This window comes from Suricata suricatta, chromosome 16, assembly GCF_006229205.1.
Source record: "Suricata suricatta isolate VVHF042 chromosome 16, meerkat_22Aug2017_6uvM2_HiC, whole genome shotgun sequence".
NCBI lineage: Eukaryota > Metazoa > Chordata > Mammalia > Carnivora > Herpestidae > Suricata > Suricata suricatta.
In genome coordinates this window covers 38,757,167-38,770,927 of record NC_043715.1, presented here as the reverse complement: position 1 = coordinate 38,770,927, position 13,761 = coordinate 38,757,167, and the positions used below count along the sequence as shown (strand labels likewise).

The following is a 13,761-nucleotide window of genomic DNA, read 5'->3' as shown; positions in this document are numbered from 1 at the left end:
AGACTTGTGTTAGCTAGCCCCTCCACTGCCAGGCTCAATGACCTTGAGCAGGGCTGCACTGACGTCTGAGTTTCCTTCCAGCTCTAGGAATCAATGATTCAACCCTTGACCTTGGAGAGATTGAGAATTTAGGGACAAAAACTTAAGCGTTTCCCTAAGACCAAAGCTTTCCCTCCTCGGAATTTCTTGGTGGGTTTGATTCGTTCGTCCTCATTTTCAGCTGGCGTTTGCAAAGCCGCCTTTTAAATAGGTCCTTTTTGGATGATGTTTGAACTTGAACAAAATTAGCATTTGTGTGTCATCAGTAGCTGCCGTGCATCATTCTGGGCAGTGAAGGATGAAAAGTCAAAGAATGTGGGCCTCTTGATTAAAATGAACTATCAAGGAAAGTTCTGGAAGATGGATACGTATAGCTGGCCTATTAATTTATGTGGACTCGATTCCAATTGCAAAGGGACATTTTTTTCCCCCTCTGAAACTTTTAAGAAATTAGGTTTTAAAGCTGAACCGGTGCACCACTCAACTTAAAATAGAAGAGAATTTGATTTCATGTGATGCCGTTCCCAGTCTGGTACTCTATAATCTTGCACGTCAAGAGCTCTTGGTGGCAGGGCGTTGGGTAGGCAGGGCCCTTTTGAATGATTCCTGAGAGGCTGATGAACAGCCTTTGCTCAACACTTGGAGAAGCACTTCCTGTGGGGGGTTTTATAGCCTCTCTGCTCTGGGCCTTTGCACCCGTGTCCTGCACTGTCCCCGTGATCACTGATAAGCATTTCCTGAGGTCTTAGGAGCTCTGTCCACAAACCACCGCATCCCGCGAGATTCAACCTGAACGTTGTCTCCTACCGCCCTCCTCCAGGTGTCACTAGCCATTCCTCTCTCTGAAATAACTTCTGTGGCAACGTTTGTGTATGGTCACCATCTGTTTGTGTGTGTCCTTGGGAGGGTACCTGGCCTTCACTGCACCCATGCTGTGCCTCTGCAGTGGGACCACAATCAGGACTGCCCGAAGGTAGAGGGAAGGGGAGCGCAAACCAAGTGCCCAGCATGCAGGCACTTGACCACAGCTGGCGTTCCTCCTTGCTCCTTCTTGGGGAGGAGAGCTGATTGGTAGACCCCAGACAAATGACATCTGTCTCCCTCCCACAGGCTTACCTTCATGTCTCTCTCCCAAATGGGAGGAATGCTTGGTGACTATCACTGCTGGTTCTGATATCAGATATTCTAGAAATTGTATCCGATTGCAAGAAGTACTGCCTTTTGAACATAGACATTGTTCATATGCTACAGGGAAGACCCAAATACTAATCCTAGCCATCCTTAGCGATGTATCACTTCTCGGTTCTGAACCTTAGTTTCCCCCCTTGGAGAATGAACAGTTTTTGTGCATTAGAGTTTCTTTTTTTTCTCTGATACTTTATGGGACTATATTTGGCTTGAAACAATTATAGAACCAGGAGTTAAATTAGCCTAAGGTATTTCCTTTGCCCTCCTTATGTCCTCTCTAATTTTGGGTAACACATTTATTTTGGGTCATTTCCTCTCTCTCTCTCTCTCTCTCTCTCTCCCCCTAAGTGTGATGAATGAAAAAAAACCCCAGTGTTTAAAATAGACTGTGTAGAATAATATTTGGATTTGGGCAGAATTCTATTCAAATTATATGCTCAGGTGATTCCTGCTTACGCATGTTTGGGGCGAAAAAGATTTGGAAGGGGATATTCCCTCAGGAACTGGGGGTGGAGAGAGATCACAGTGAAGAAGGAGGTAAGTATCCAGAGAAATCCTGTGTGTCGTTTAGGGTCCAACTGCTTAGGACATGGAAATGGTGACTCTCTGGTGGGAGGGGTTGGGTGAGGTTAAAAAGGAGGAAATAATCTGAAAAACTACAATGATTAATATTAACACTCGTCTTCAAAGAGCCATGAGACCTGTAGTATCTACAAAATATGTGAGGCTTCGGTTGAAGTTTTTATCGGAGAGATGTATCTGGGGCTCTATTTCATCTTCACTCAGCTGAAGGCAACCTTGAGGGCTGGATGGAAGGGGGCAGAGGGAGGCGGAGAGAGGTCTGATGATAGAGAAGCAATACTCCTGCAGAGTTGCCTGGGAAAGCTTGGTGTCCCGTCTTGGCTTATGGAAAAATGCAGTAGGGGAGCCTGCCAGGTTGAATGGTACGAGTCCTGGGTGTTCATCTTGCCCGGACTCCTTACTTGACTGGTTGATGTCCTGGTGCCTCAGTCTGCACACCTACCGAGCAGGAATGGGATTGTTGTGAGAACAGAGATTATATGCAGCTGGTAGGTAACAAGTGCCTTGTTCCTAAATGGATTGATGTCACCTCCTTTGGTGTTCAAATGCCCATTCCAGCTGGGGTTTGTCCTTTCTGGCCTCTCTCCACACTCTTTTGAAGAGTGGGTTGCTTTTGAAAGTACTGTAGCTATCAATGGACTGTGGTTCCAGTCCACACATAGTGTAGGCCCCAATCTGAACATCTCCAGGTTAACATTTTAGAAAAGCAAAGAAGAGTCAGAGGTGTGTGAAGTCTAGCATTGAGGCCAATGTCAAGGTGGTGAAGAAGCCAGGTCATTCACATACCTTGGCCCAAAGATGGGGTTTCAGGCAACGTCCAGACAGTGCCCTCACCAATCGGGTTGTTTCTGCTTTTCTACTTGCAAATTCTTTCCACATCTGAAGCATGAGAAAGATTCCCCTGACCGTCACCTGTCATCCAGTTTCCTTTGCGGCAACTCTATCTGGAGCTCCTTTTTCCTACCATTGGCAAGATGGAAGGGATGCTGGAGAAAAAGTTTCTCTAGTTCCTAAGCGTCAGCAAATCTGAGTACGTGTCCAAGGTAATTGTATTAGGCAACGTGCTGGTCCTTCTCTAATGGTCTTTATGAGCCCCAGTGATAAAGCGTGTATGTTCCAATGATTATAGGAGTTTTATTTTCATCTGTTTTTTTTATTGCTATAAATATTTTGCATTTACCAAATAAAGTGGTTGCTATGTAGAGATCATAACTTCTGGGACCTAAATTTGCTTCAGATGATAGGCAAATTATAGACTACAATATGTGATCAAACAGCAGTATGGGGAACTTAAATAGAGTGAGCCCTGAGGACGGAGGCTGCTTAAAACTAGGGGGGATGGAATAAATGGGAGTTTTAGCAAAGCCATCGCTGATTCCAGCAGATAAATTATGCTCTGCCTTTTTGTATCTCTTTGGGACTGTACTACATAAATTATGACCAAATATAATTTAGGCTATCAGCCTATATTTCTGAACATCCATCTTGTACATTTTAAGTACAAAATTACCATTTTGCAGAAGTATAAAATTGAGACAAATTTTTTTCCATCTGTGCATTTAACTTCTGCATACTTTATAGCAGCTAAAGGGTTCGAGAGGACCTCATTACCATCCAGAGGGGACGTTAGCCCCACGACTATATAACTGTATTAAGATCTACATAAACGGGAATAAAGTTCGAGGGACAGTGGAATGTGGAATTATATATTCTTTCTTAAATGGAGATGTAACTTTTATATAAAACTGCTCATCTCTGCTTTCCTGAATAAGGGTAACTGTTTATAAATTCACACTTGCTGATGAAGGAGTCTGTGTTTGTGAAAAGCCCCCTCAGGACACACAGAAAAGGGCAGGCTCTTGGTGGCTAAGGGGGCTAAGGGGCCCTCCAGAGCCCTCTCGGCTATTGGTCTGGACTTGATCTTTAGTGTGATCCATGGAGGTGGAAGGAGCCACCTTGCAGCCCTATTCTCCTGTCCCCAAACACTGCCTACCTCAGACCTCTGAATGGCATTAAGTGGGGACTTCGGAAAGCTTTTGTGTCCACCCATCACGGATGAGGTCTGGGCTCCTTGCTGTGACTTCACGTCACTGGCTTCTCAGGAGGTCGGGTGGGGGCTGCAGGGGGGCTGCACGTGACTGAAGGCAGTGAAGACAGGAGTGGGGGCACGTTAGTTCCCTTCTGTCCTCCCGGTAACCGCAGGTCTTCTGATCTCTGACAGATCTCTGCCCAGGGCCAGAGCAGCCTCCCCCCAAAAACCTAGGTGACGTAGCTCGATGACCGTCATTGCATTGGCGGTTGACTTTTCTGGTGTAGGATTGCTATCTGAGTTGGAATGGAGCTTCTTAGGATATGCATCATGGATGGTGGCAGACAGGGACCGAGTTACACTTTAGATCCTTCAGGCCCAGTGGACGGCACTGTTAAACCTCTGCCTCCTTGCTCTTCACTCCCTCGGATACCACAGACAGTTCTCCTGAAAATCTTCCTGAATTTGCTCCCTTCATCTTTCTTTGCTTCTATATAGGACTCCTTCCCCTTCCCCCTCTCTTTCAAAGTACTTTCCCTTTTTCCTGTGTCTCTTCTCTTTGCGAGTGTGTCTGTCCAGTTCCACTTTGTCTGTCTCGCTGTCTCTCTCTTTCATGGCTTCTCTTCTTTCCCACCTTTCCCCTGATGGCCAAGCGGCAGAATGAATGGATGTTTCAGCCAGATAAGGTCTGTTCAAGGTGCCGTGGGAGGTGCCTCAGTGTTAGCCTGCAGGGGCTGCGGTGCAGGTAGAGAGAAAGAATGGCCAGGGGCCCAGAGAACAGGCAGTAAAGGGGTCCTGTGCTGCAGGAGGTTTGGGTGGGATGCCGCTGGAACCTTCAGACACAGAGCAGTGACCCTGGGCGCTGGTAGGACTTGTTGCACGTGCCAAATAACTTATTAGATTCCTGTGACCTCACGAGTTTGGGAGGAATCAAATGAGGTCAGAGGGAAGAAGGGCTTTGAGGAGAGGCAGATACCTGGCCCCACTTTGTAGGGGTGGTTTGGGGAGGGTAAAAATTCCAGCTGCATTTGCAAGGGAGTGCACCGCTCCAAGAAGGTATCAACAGAAAATTCTTTAGGGATAAGGTCTGATCGTGTCTAACATAAAGGATTTCTCGTTTTCCACAGGAGGCATAAGCTCACAGAGGTGCTCAGGACACTGGATCCCAGATGGCTTTGCTGAAGGGGCTCAGGGTCCTCTGGAGGGCCCCCAACAGGTCTTGGGTCCTCCGAATTCAAAGTCAATGTGCCCCACAGGAGAGCCCCAGGTTTTACATCATTGGTGAAGTGGTTGGAGGAGAAAGCGGTAAGAAGAAGAGCTGGCTGAGCCCTGAGAATCAGGCTCTGAAGAGCGCGAGGCCGCCTCCACCTCAGGCAGAGGACCCCAGCGGAGGTGTTCGAGTGTCCCCTACGGCATGAATGCTTACTGCGGACTTCGCGCGAGCCAAGCATGTGCTGCCTCAGCGACTAAGGTGGATGCAGGAGACGCAGACCACCAGACGATAAGTAAGAGTTATCATGAAGACATGAAAAACTCCACTTGGTGAGAATGGCTGTTCATGTCTCTTTAGAAAGTGACACAGAGAAATCATTTGGAAAAAGTGACAGAAGTTGGTGGCCCCACTGGAGTGGGTGGTGGAAGTCCTCTCTGAGAAGGGACTGGTAGCCTGCAGCCTGGAGATGAGAAGGGGGAGCTGCGGGTGGCCTCATGGGGAGGGCCCCGGGAAGGATACGACTCCCTGTCTCGGCTTACTCACAATAGTTCTGATGACAACCACGTTAGAGCCTCGAATGAACCCCACTTTCCCAAAGTCATCATGCAGATAATAAGTGACAAGAGGGGCATCTGGAGGCAAGCTTCCTGGTTCACATTTCCTTCCCCTGCCCTCTCTGTGGGCAGACATAACTTCTAAAAGGTGTGGCAGAGAAAAGCAATGGTTGTGCATTATCTCCATGAATTTTGACAGCAGAGTGACATCAAACCCCTTAAGGAGGTTACTCCTTCCAATGGCCACCTCTCAGCACGTTCCCAGGGCTGTGACATCATGTGACTGCAGGGCTTGCCCCATCCCGAGTGAAGGGTATGTGAATGGGGACCTTCCCTGTGCCATGGGAGGGGAGCCACCCCGTGGCTCACGTGTGCCCTGGACACACTGATTGCAGAAGAGCCAGAGGCCAGTTCTGCTCATCCATCAACATTCAGCTCCCCTCTAAATCAATGGCTCAGAGTCCAAATCAGTGCAAATGGAGAAGGACAGGTGGGCATGGCCATGCTTCTTGTGGAAAGGAGGATGGCTGACTCAGATCTTCCCCCAAATGCCAGGATCTTGCCCTTGGCAGAGGCTGGATTATCAGGGCTGAGAGGGAGTCTCACCTCTCGTAGGAACTGGGGGGGATGAATCATTGATTTGATATGAAACATATAATGACCCTGACCCAGTGATGCACCCATTGGTGCTATCAGTACACTCTGTCTCCATGGTCAATTGCCCCCAGAAGCCACCCGGTAATCTGAAGCCAAACTTATAAACCACCATGAAAAAAAGTTATACACATTGGTCTGTATGGTGAGCATATTCTTTTGTTGAAAGTAACTGGAGATGTACAGCAAGTTCACCTGAGATCTGGGAAGAGTTTGGGCTGGTGTTGGGAGAGGGGGGAGGGGGAAATGGTGGGGGAAGCAAAGGGAGTTGTCAGTGGAAACCTGGGGAGCACCAAAACTCAGGGGCAGGTTGACAACTAGGATGCCATGGATGGAACTGAGCCCAGTGGTGGGGGGCGGGGAGGGAAACCAGAGACCAAGGGTAGACAGTTTCAAGATGGCAGGAGTAGTTGCCAGTGGTAAGTGTGCTGAGAAGTCAGCAGTATAGGATTGAGAAGTGTCCTTTGGATGTGGCTACAGGAAGGTCATGGGTGACTTGAGCAACTGAAACTACACACAGTCAAGGGTGGCTTCTTTGTTTAGGGTGGGAAAACGTTGGCCAGTGATGATGCAGAGAATGGAGAGAGGAGAAAGGACTGTGGGAGGCAGGAAAGAGCAGGGTTGGAAGGCTGATCTTCAACAGAAGGATGGTTGGGTGAGGCTGGTGGGAAGGAGGGAGAGTCATGAGCTTTTCTAAATCTGGAAGAACCAGAGGGGGTCACAGTAGCATTGGGAGGAGTGAGGAGGCATTGGGAGACAGAGGTGGGAAGCCCTGTTGGGGGCATCCAGGGCCAAGCTGGGAGGCAGGACCTCACTTGGCATGATGCCATGACTTTTACCACTAACGCTCGGCCTTGTGGGTTTAGGGAAGGGGAGGAAGATTCAGCAGGGCTCCACCTGTGATGGTTAACAGCAGGGAGAAGACAGAGGAGGTGAGGGAATGCGCGAGGGCGGAGAGTAGTGGGTTTCGACCACCCAGGTGGATCCTGGGCTGAGCTGGGAAGAGCAGTGGTGAGCAGGAGCTGCTGAAGGAGGGAAGAAGGGAGCCAGTTCCCAGGGCTCTCCAGGAAGTCAAAACCAGGGTGTCTGAAGACTGGGAGGCGAGCAGCTGTGGTCAAACAAGTGGATGTGGGGGTGAGAGCAGCTATGGTACGTGAACCACAGCCTCACGGGAAAATGGCTGTGGCGGAGGCACAGTCCAGCTCAAATCCTGGGTCTCCTGTGCAAGCTTGAGTGACATGCTTCGCCTCTCTGTTTTCCCCTGCAAACAGGAGTAGAGATGGTGCGGCTCCCATGCTGGGCAGTTGCCATAATGCACAGCAGAAACATGTTGGTATTGAATGAAATGGCCTGTGGGTTGGCCTTGGGACAGGGCCTAGATGTGTGATCCTTGAGAAATAGTTGCTACTGTTAGCATCATCATCATCATGACATGGAACCAGGGTTCTGGAAGGTTCTGTGGCAAGGGCTGGGAGGGTGCTCAACACCGGGAGAATGAGGAGTGGGGAGGTGCAAGGCAGTGCAGGGGTGGGAAGAGAAGGAGGGTATGGGGAGGAGGGCTTACTGCTCCCTCAGGCTAGATGTTACAGAGATGGGAGCTTGCACGGCCCAGGGTGTCTGGTCAAGGCCCAGCTGAGGGTCTCTTGTAGAGCCTGGTCAGGTCTTTGGGAGATGACAGTGGTCCTGCAGGGCAAAGCCCTGTGCTGGGGGTGTCTGGAGCACAGATGGCACATGTCTGAGCATCTTGTGAGGCAGAGATGGGCAGTGGGGGACTTACTGTCCCTATAGACCTAACCGTTTCTGTCTTCCATGCCTTTTACCTCAGTCTCCCCATATGTAGGATAAAGAATTGGAGAAAGTGGGGTACCTGGGTGGCTCAGTCAGTGAAGCATCTGCCTCTTGGCTTTGTCTCAGGTCATGATCTTGTGGTTCATGGGTTCTAGCCCCACACTGGGCTCCACACTGTTGCACAGAGCCTGCTTGGGATTCTCTCTCTCTCTCTCTTAATCTAAACAAAAAAAAAAAAAAAAAAGAGAGAGAGAAAGAGAGAGAGAGAGCAATGAATCCAAGAAGGTGATGTCTTAGACCCTTCCAGTACTGCATCCTCTGATTCTGTCTTCCTGTCCTGGTGTTTTGCTGGAAAGCCACTCTACCTGTCCTTCTTGAAGAGTGGGAAGCTCCTGTTGACAAAGTCATGTGGTTCCAGGGGCAGCCTATGTTTCTCCCAACCGGAGGATGGTGCTTCGTGGCCAATCATAATTCAATTTGTTGCACAGATCAAGGAGGCTGCAGTACAAAGCGCAAACATTTTTGGAGAAGATTTTCCCTGAAAGAGAGATGACTATGGTGAATTAGACCCACAAGACAGTGGGGAATGTTATATAGATTTTCGGAGGGCTCTTGGAGCAGGGTCTGTCAGTTGGTGCTCTTACCTGACAAAACCAAGGGGGCTGGGGAGAGACAAAGGGCCAGTGCAGGGTGTGGCCTCACTGTCCAGGCTTTTCCTATTGTTTTCCAAGACCTTGACCGCTGCTTTGGATGGCAAGCTTGACCTTATGCTTCCTTATCAAGTGGGATGTTGTCCTTCCTATACATGTGGGGACAGCCTGGAGGCTGGGAGGTCATTCCTGGCACCTCCCAGCAAGGAGCAGGGAAGTGAAATGCAAATGGAAAATACCGGGGTGCCTGGGTGGTTCTGTTGGTTAAGGGACTGACTATTGGTTTCAGCTTAGGTCATGATCTCATGGTTTCGTGGGTTGGAGCCCCACGTCTGGCTCGGCACTGATTGGGATTCTCTGTCTCCTTCTCTCTCTGCCCTTCCCCTGCTCATGCTGTCTCTGTCTCTCTCAAAATAAATAAACTTAAAAAAAATTGAAAGTACCAATAGCCAAAGCTGAATTCTTCGGGGCCATGTGGACTGTGCCTGAAGACCCCAGCTCTGCAGGCCAGCACACGGAGGGCCAGGCTGTGCACTGCATCCAGAAACCAAAGCCCTCTCGATGAGGATGGGGACGGCCCACCTCTTTCTCATGCCGCAGACCTCTGATTTTGTCTCCCGTCCTGTGCTTTGTTGGAGGAGAGGAGGCCAAGTGGGGCGGGGAGCCCGCAGAGGAATGTGATCTTGCCTTTGTTTGCCCAGCACCCTGTTTGTTTCCCACACAGAACAATGACCTCTCTCGGAAGCCAGTGCTTTCCGACTTCACCGAGGGTTACTTTGCCGCCCCGATCCCTCCCCTGATTATCTTGAAGCCTGTCAGGCTGTAAGGCTCTGCCTCTCCTCTTTGCTCTTTCTTCCTAATAGACATGAAACAGTCCAGTCAATAATATTTTACTTGTCTTCTCACTGCGTGTCTCTTCTTCTGATCAGTTTAGGCGGGCTTGACTGCAGAAAGTCAGAAGGGAGGTTAAGATCTGAAAAGTTCAGCCAAATGTTATCAGCCTCAGAGATGTTGCTAAGGGAAAGGCCCCCCAGCCCTTGGCGACCGGAGCCAATAATAGCTGCGATTCACTGATAGCATCAACGCCTGTCAAAGAGCCAGGCGTTTGCGGTTCGTCTGTAAACGCAAACACCTGTATCCAGTCAAGCTATGATGGTTATCCGCCCTCTCCCTGTCATTCCCACTGGTTCCTTGAAGGGGCTGCCAGGATGTTCTAAGCTGTGAGTTGATTTATAAAGTGAAGGGTCTCTCCGAAACTTTGGCACGGATGGGGAAATTGACTAACGCGCGCCTCTCCTTCAGGGGGTGACAAGGCGTTTTGACAACGGTTAAATCGACAGTCGCTTCTAATTGCATTTTTGAACCCGCGGCACCCACCGCCCGAGCTGTGGGAGACGGGGGCTGCGGCGGCTTTTACTGACCCAACATGCCCCCTCCAAAGGACACTCGGTACTCCTTTGAGATCTTTGTGTGTGATGAATTAGATCAAAGTGACTAATAAACAGTGTCCGTGGAAGCACTTCGGAACACGGCCTGTGCGTAGCCGGGATGTTTTCAAGAAGGCACAGGCCAGGTTCAAACCGCGCGATGAAGGAGCAGACGGCCGTGTGCTGACCCAGCCAGCGGGGGCGTCAGGCCATCCTCGGTGGAAACCTCATCGGCTCTGATGCTTGGGTCATCAGCCGCGGAGACCTGGGGCCGAGGGGGGACTCGAGGTCACGCCACGCCCTCCCCAGGCTTCACCCTCGGCCCTTACACGCGGACGCTCTCCTGGGGCTCGAGCTCCCCGAGGAGCCCCGCCCGCTTCCGCCCGCAGTGTCCCGCGCATGCGCTCAGGTTCCACGGGGCGGAGCCGCCCAGCGCAGCTGGGGGAAGGCGCGGCCGTCCGCCCGCTTCATCCTCTCCTCTACGTGGTCGTCTGCATGTGACTGTTCATGTGGCACATCTGCCCACTGTGTTTGCTCCTGGTGTGTGGTCAGCAGCTTGCAGCTGGGGAGGGACGGGGAGAGGATAAGCGATTGGGGGACTGGGTCAGAGAGGAGCACCCCAGGGTAGTGGCTGAGGGCAAGTTTCAGGAACCGGCTGGGCTCTATCTACCATGAACTTGACCCATGTCCTTCTCACACCTCTGTGAGCTGCAAAAAAAAAAAAAAAGGGTAAAGACGGTGTTATTGTGCTTGTTGTGAGGATTAGAGGGGTTAATGCATTAGGATGAATAATATAAAATGTTCTTTGGGCAGTAATGTGAGAAGCATTAGCAAGACACCCAGTACCCGTATTAGCGGTTTGTCCTCAGCCTGGTCACTGTCATTCTCCATCTTCCAGCCCAGGCCTCCAAGATACAAAAACTCTAACTTGGACCTGAGATTCATGTAAAAGCCCAGATATCCAGGTGACATCACTTTAAAGCAAAAAGAAAAAAAACCCACAAAACAGTGATTTGATCAAGAACATCCAAACCAACTCACCTGCATAACACTCCGAGAAGGCGTCTCAGGCTCCCCTTGAAACCCCGCGGGGACGGGCAGGTAATGTGGCCAACCTCAAGGCCAGCTTCCATGCCGTACATCTTTTGGATCAGCGTGAAGGTGCTCATGATACTCTGTAGTTTATTTTTGTTTTAATATTTATTTATTTATTTATTTATTTTTGAGAGAGAGCGCGTGAGTGAGACTGTGAACAGGGGAGGAGCAGAGACAGAGAGACAGGGCCTCAAACTCGTGAACCATGAGATCACGACCTGAGCGAGAGTCTGTTATTAAGCGACTGAGCCACTCAGCACCCCGTCTGTGTTTTAAAAGGCTGCAGGCATGATGCCTCTCAGGGGCATGAGGTGAAAGGAACCAAAACTTTGATTTTGATTTTGGTTGTTTGCCTACAAAGTTGAGGCGTACTGCTCGTATACTAGAATCGTTCCCCTATATTTTAATTAAAAAAATAAAAGGACTGCCAGGAGACAGGGCACTGGCCCCATAGGCTAGGGGGAGGATGCCATACCGTGTTGGAGACTCTGGTGAAATACTGTTTCCGGGGCCAGCTGGGGCTGACTGGCAAAATTTGTATGCGTTGCTGGGTTGGAGCCATCTACAAGACGTCTGTGGAGGAGGGCTTACTCTCTCTGCCCATTGTGATTTTGATCCCTTGACTCAGGCCGTCATTATTCCCGTTAGCATTGTCTGAAAGCCTTCAGTCTCCTTCCGATACGAGGTAGATTTGTTCTCCCCAGTGATGGACTTGGGCCTCACCTCTGCTCAGAAACCAAGCAGGACCATCCACTGCGGCCTAGCGGATGTGCTATTCTGTCTGCCACTGTAAGACTGTGAGGCTGTGTTTGATTTGCGTGTTTTGAGAGGCATCAACTAAAGATTTAAATGTGAATAAGGGTGACAGACCTGACTGCCTGCTGGCGACTGGTTTTAGCACTGAAAATCCCGTGTCTTGAAACCCCTCATTCCAGGCAAACCAAGAGGTTGACCACTGCACGTTAAAGAGAAAAGCACCCTCACTCCTTTACGTGCTGGAGGAAAAAACCCAGCAGGATACAGAGGATGAGGTAATAATATGGCCAAGGGCTAAGAGTTCACCAAAATGGGTGCAGTCGGTTATTTGGGGATACAGAGTGTTGACGTGAAGCAGAGGGAAACTTCACTCTGATGGCAAACTAGGTGATCGGGGGAATTCTGGTCTGTCCCTTCCCCACCACCCCTGTAATGCATGCACTTTCGTTTCATCCCAGACAATGTAATTCCTTTACAGACACATGGCTTGAGAGGGGAGGGCCCAGAATGTTCCAAGCTGTGGATTTGCTGCATGAGGGTAGATGTGCTTGGGAGCAGCTTGGAAAGACAGGTCTCTAGGGGCTGGGGCTTTTGACAAAGGCAGGTGCCCGCACTCAGATGTCCAGAACGAGCCAGCTTCCCAGGAGGGGTTGTATTTAAATGGCAGGGCACCCCAGGCTTACGTTAGCTAGTAAGGGGGTGACAGAGTATCATCAGAACAGCCCGTATTTGAAAAATATTTTCTCATATTTGAAAAATAGGCTTTTACTTTTCAAGTCTTTCAATGAACATCAGTTTCTAAAGTTAACATGTAGATATAAGTAATTAACACATCATTAATATTTATTCTGTGGCTGATTTTTTTTGTTTGTTTGTTTTTAAATTGACTCTTGGGGGAATTTCAAGCCCAGCCTGTGAAGATTTACCGTGCTGGTGAGGGGCCACAGAGGGGTGGCCACCTGGAGCCTCCGAGCCTTGGCTCCTGCTGTCACCAGCTCGCAGGGCCTCCCCCTTCCCTCCCAAGGATGCCGTCTCTCAGAGTGGAATTCACAGCGGCCGCACACCACCTTGGGGGGCCCTATCACAGCTGTAGGAAGTACACGGCTCCTTCCCAGAACTGGTCTCCTCAGGAACTGACCTTTGAGACCACGTGGTCCGTAGTATCTCAGTTTTGCTTGGTTAAACATGGGAAAATGTGCTTTTGGATAGAAGTGGCATCCCATCTCTGATGCAGTGCTGGATGGTTTATGGGCCTCATCGCTCTGCATCCGGAGTTGAGGGATGCCTGCTGGTACACAAGGCATCGCCTCCCTAAACACGGGGAAGGGGCACCGGCCCCGCGGGGCTCCCGGGCATCTGTGGGGAAATAGCTTCCTTTGTGCCAGACAAATGAATGTTCTCTATATTTCTCGCAAAAGGAAAAGGGTTGCATGACGGAGGTTAACATAACAATCTTCTCTTATTACAGTGATTTATGTGTGCATAACTTCATCGGCGGGATGTCATCTAGGAGGTCTTTAATTGGCAGACTTCAGGGACCACAGAGGGCGATGACAGAGAGAGGGCTCCGGAGAAATGAGAGCGTCGGCTGCCGTTCCCGGCTCTTCCCCCTGGAGAGGTCTAAATAAATCTCAAGGGGAAGGCAGTCAACTTTTAAACTTTTTATTAACCTGATCCCTGCTAATGACATACAAAGGGGAGGAGACGATCTCCGACTTCAAATGATTTGGGTCTCGTGACGCGGCAAATGGCTGCCGAGGGTTCTCGAGACAACGGAACACGAGTC

General features: G+C 49.9%; 1 long non-coding RNA gene across 1 annotated transcript; it reads left to right on the top strand.

The window, feature by feature from the left end:
- Window positions 1-11,054: 11,054 nt before the first annotated feature.
- Window positions 11,055-13,523, top strand: LOC115280242. The gene is made up of 3 exons (XR_003903720.1): window positions 11,055-11,225; window positions 12,155-12,250; window positions 13,444-13,523. It is a non-coding gene; the product is annotated as an uncharacterized LOC115280242 (long non-coding RNA).
- Window positions 13,524-13,761: the final 238 nt, after the last annotated feature.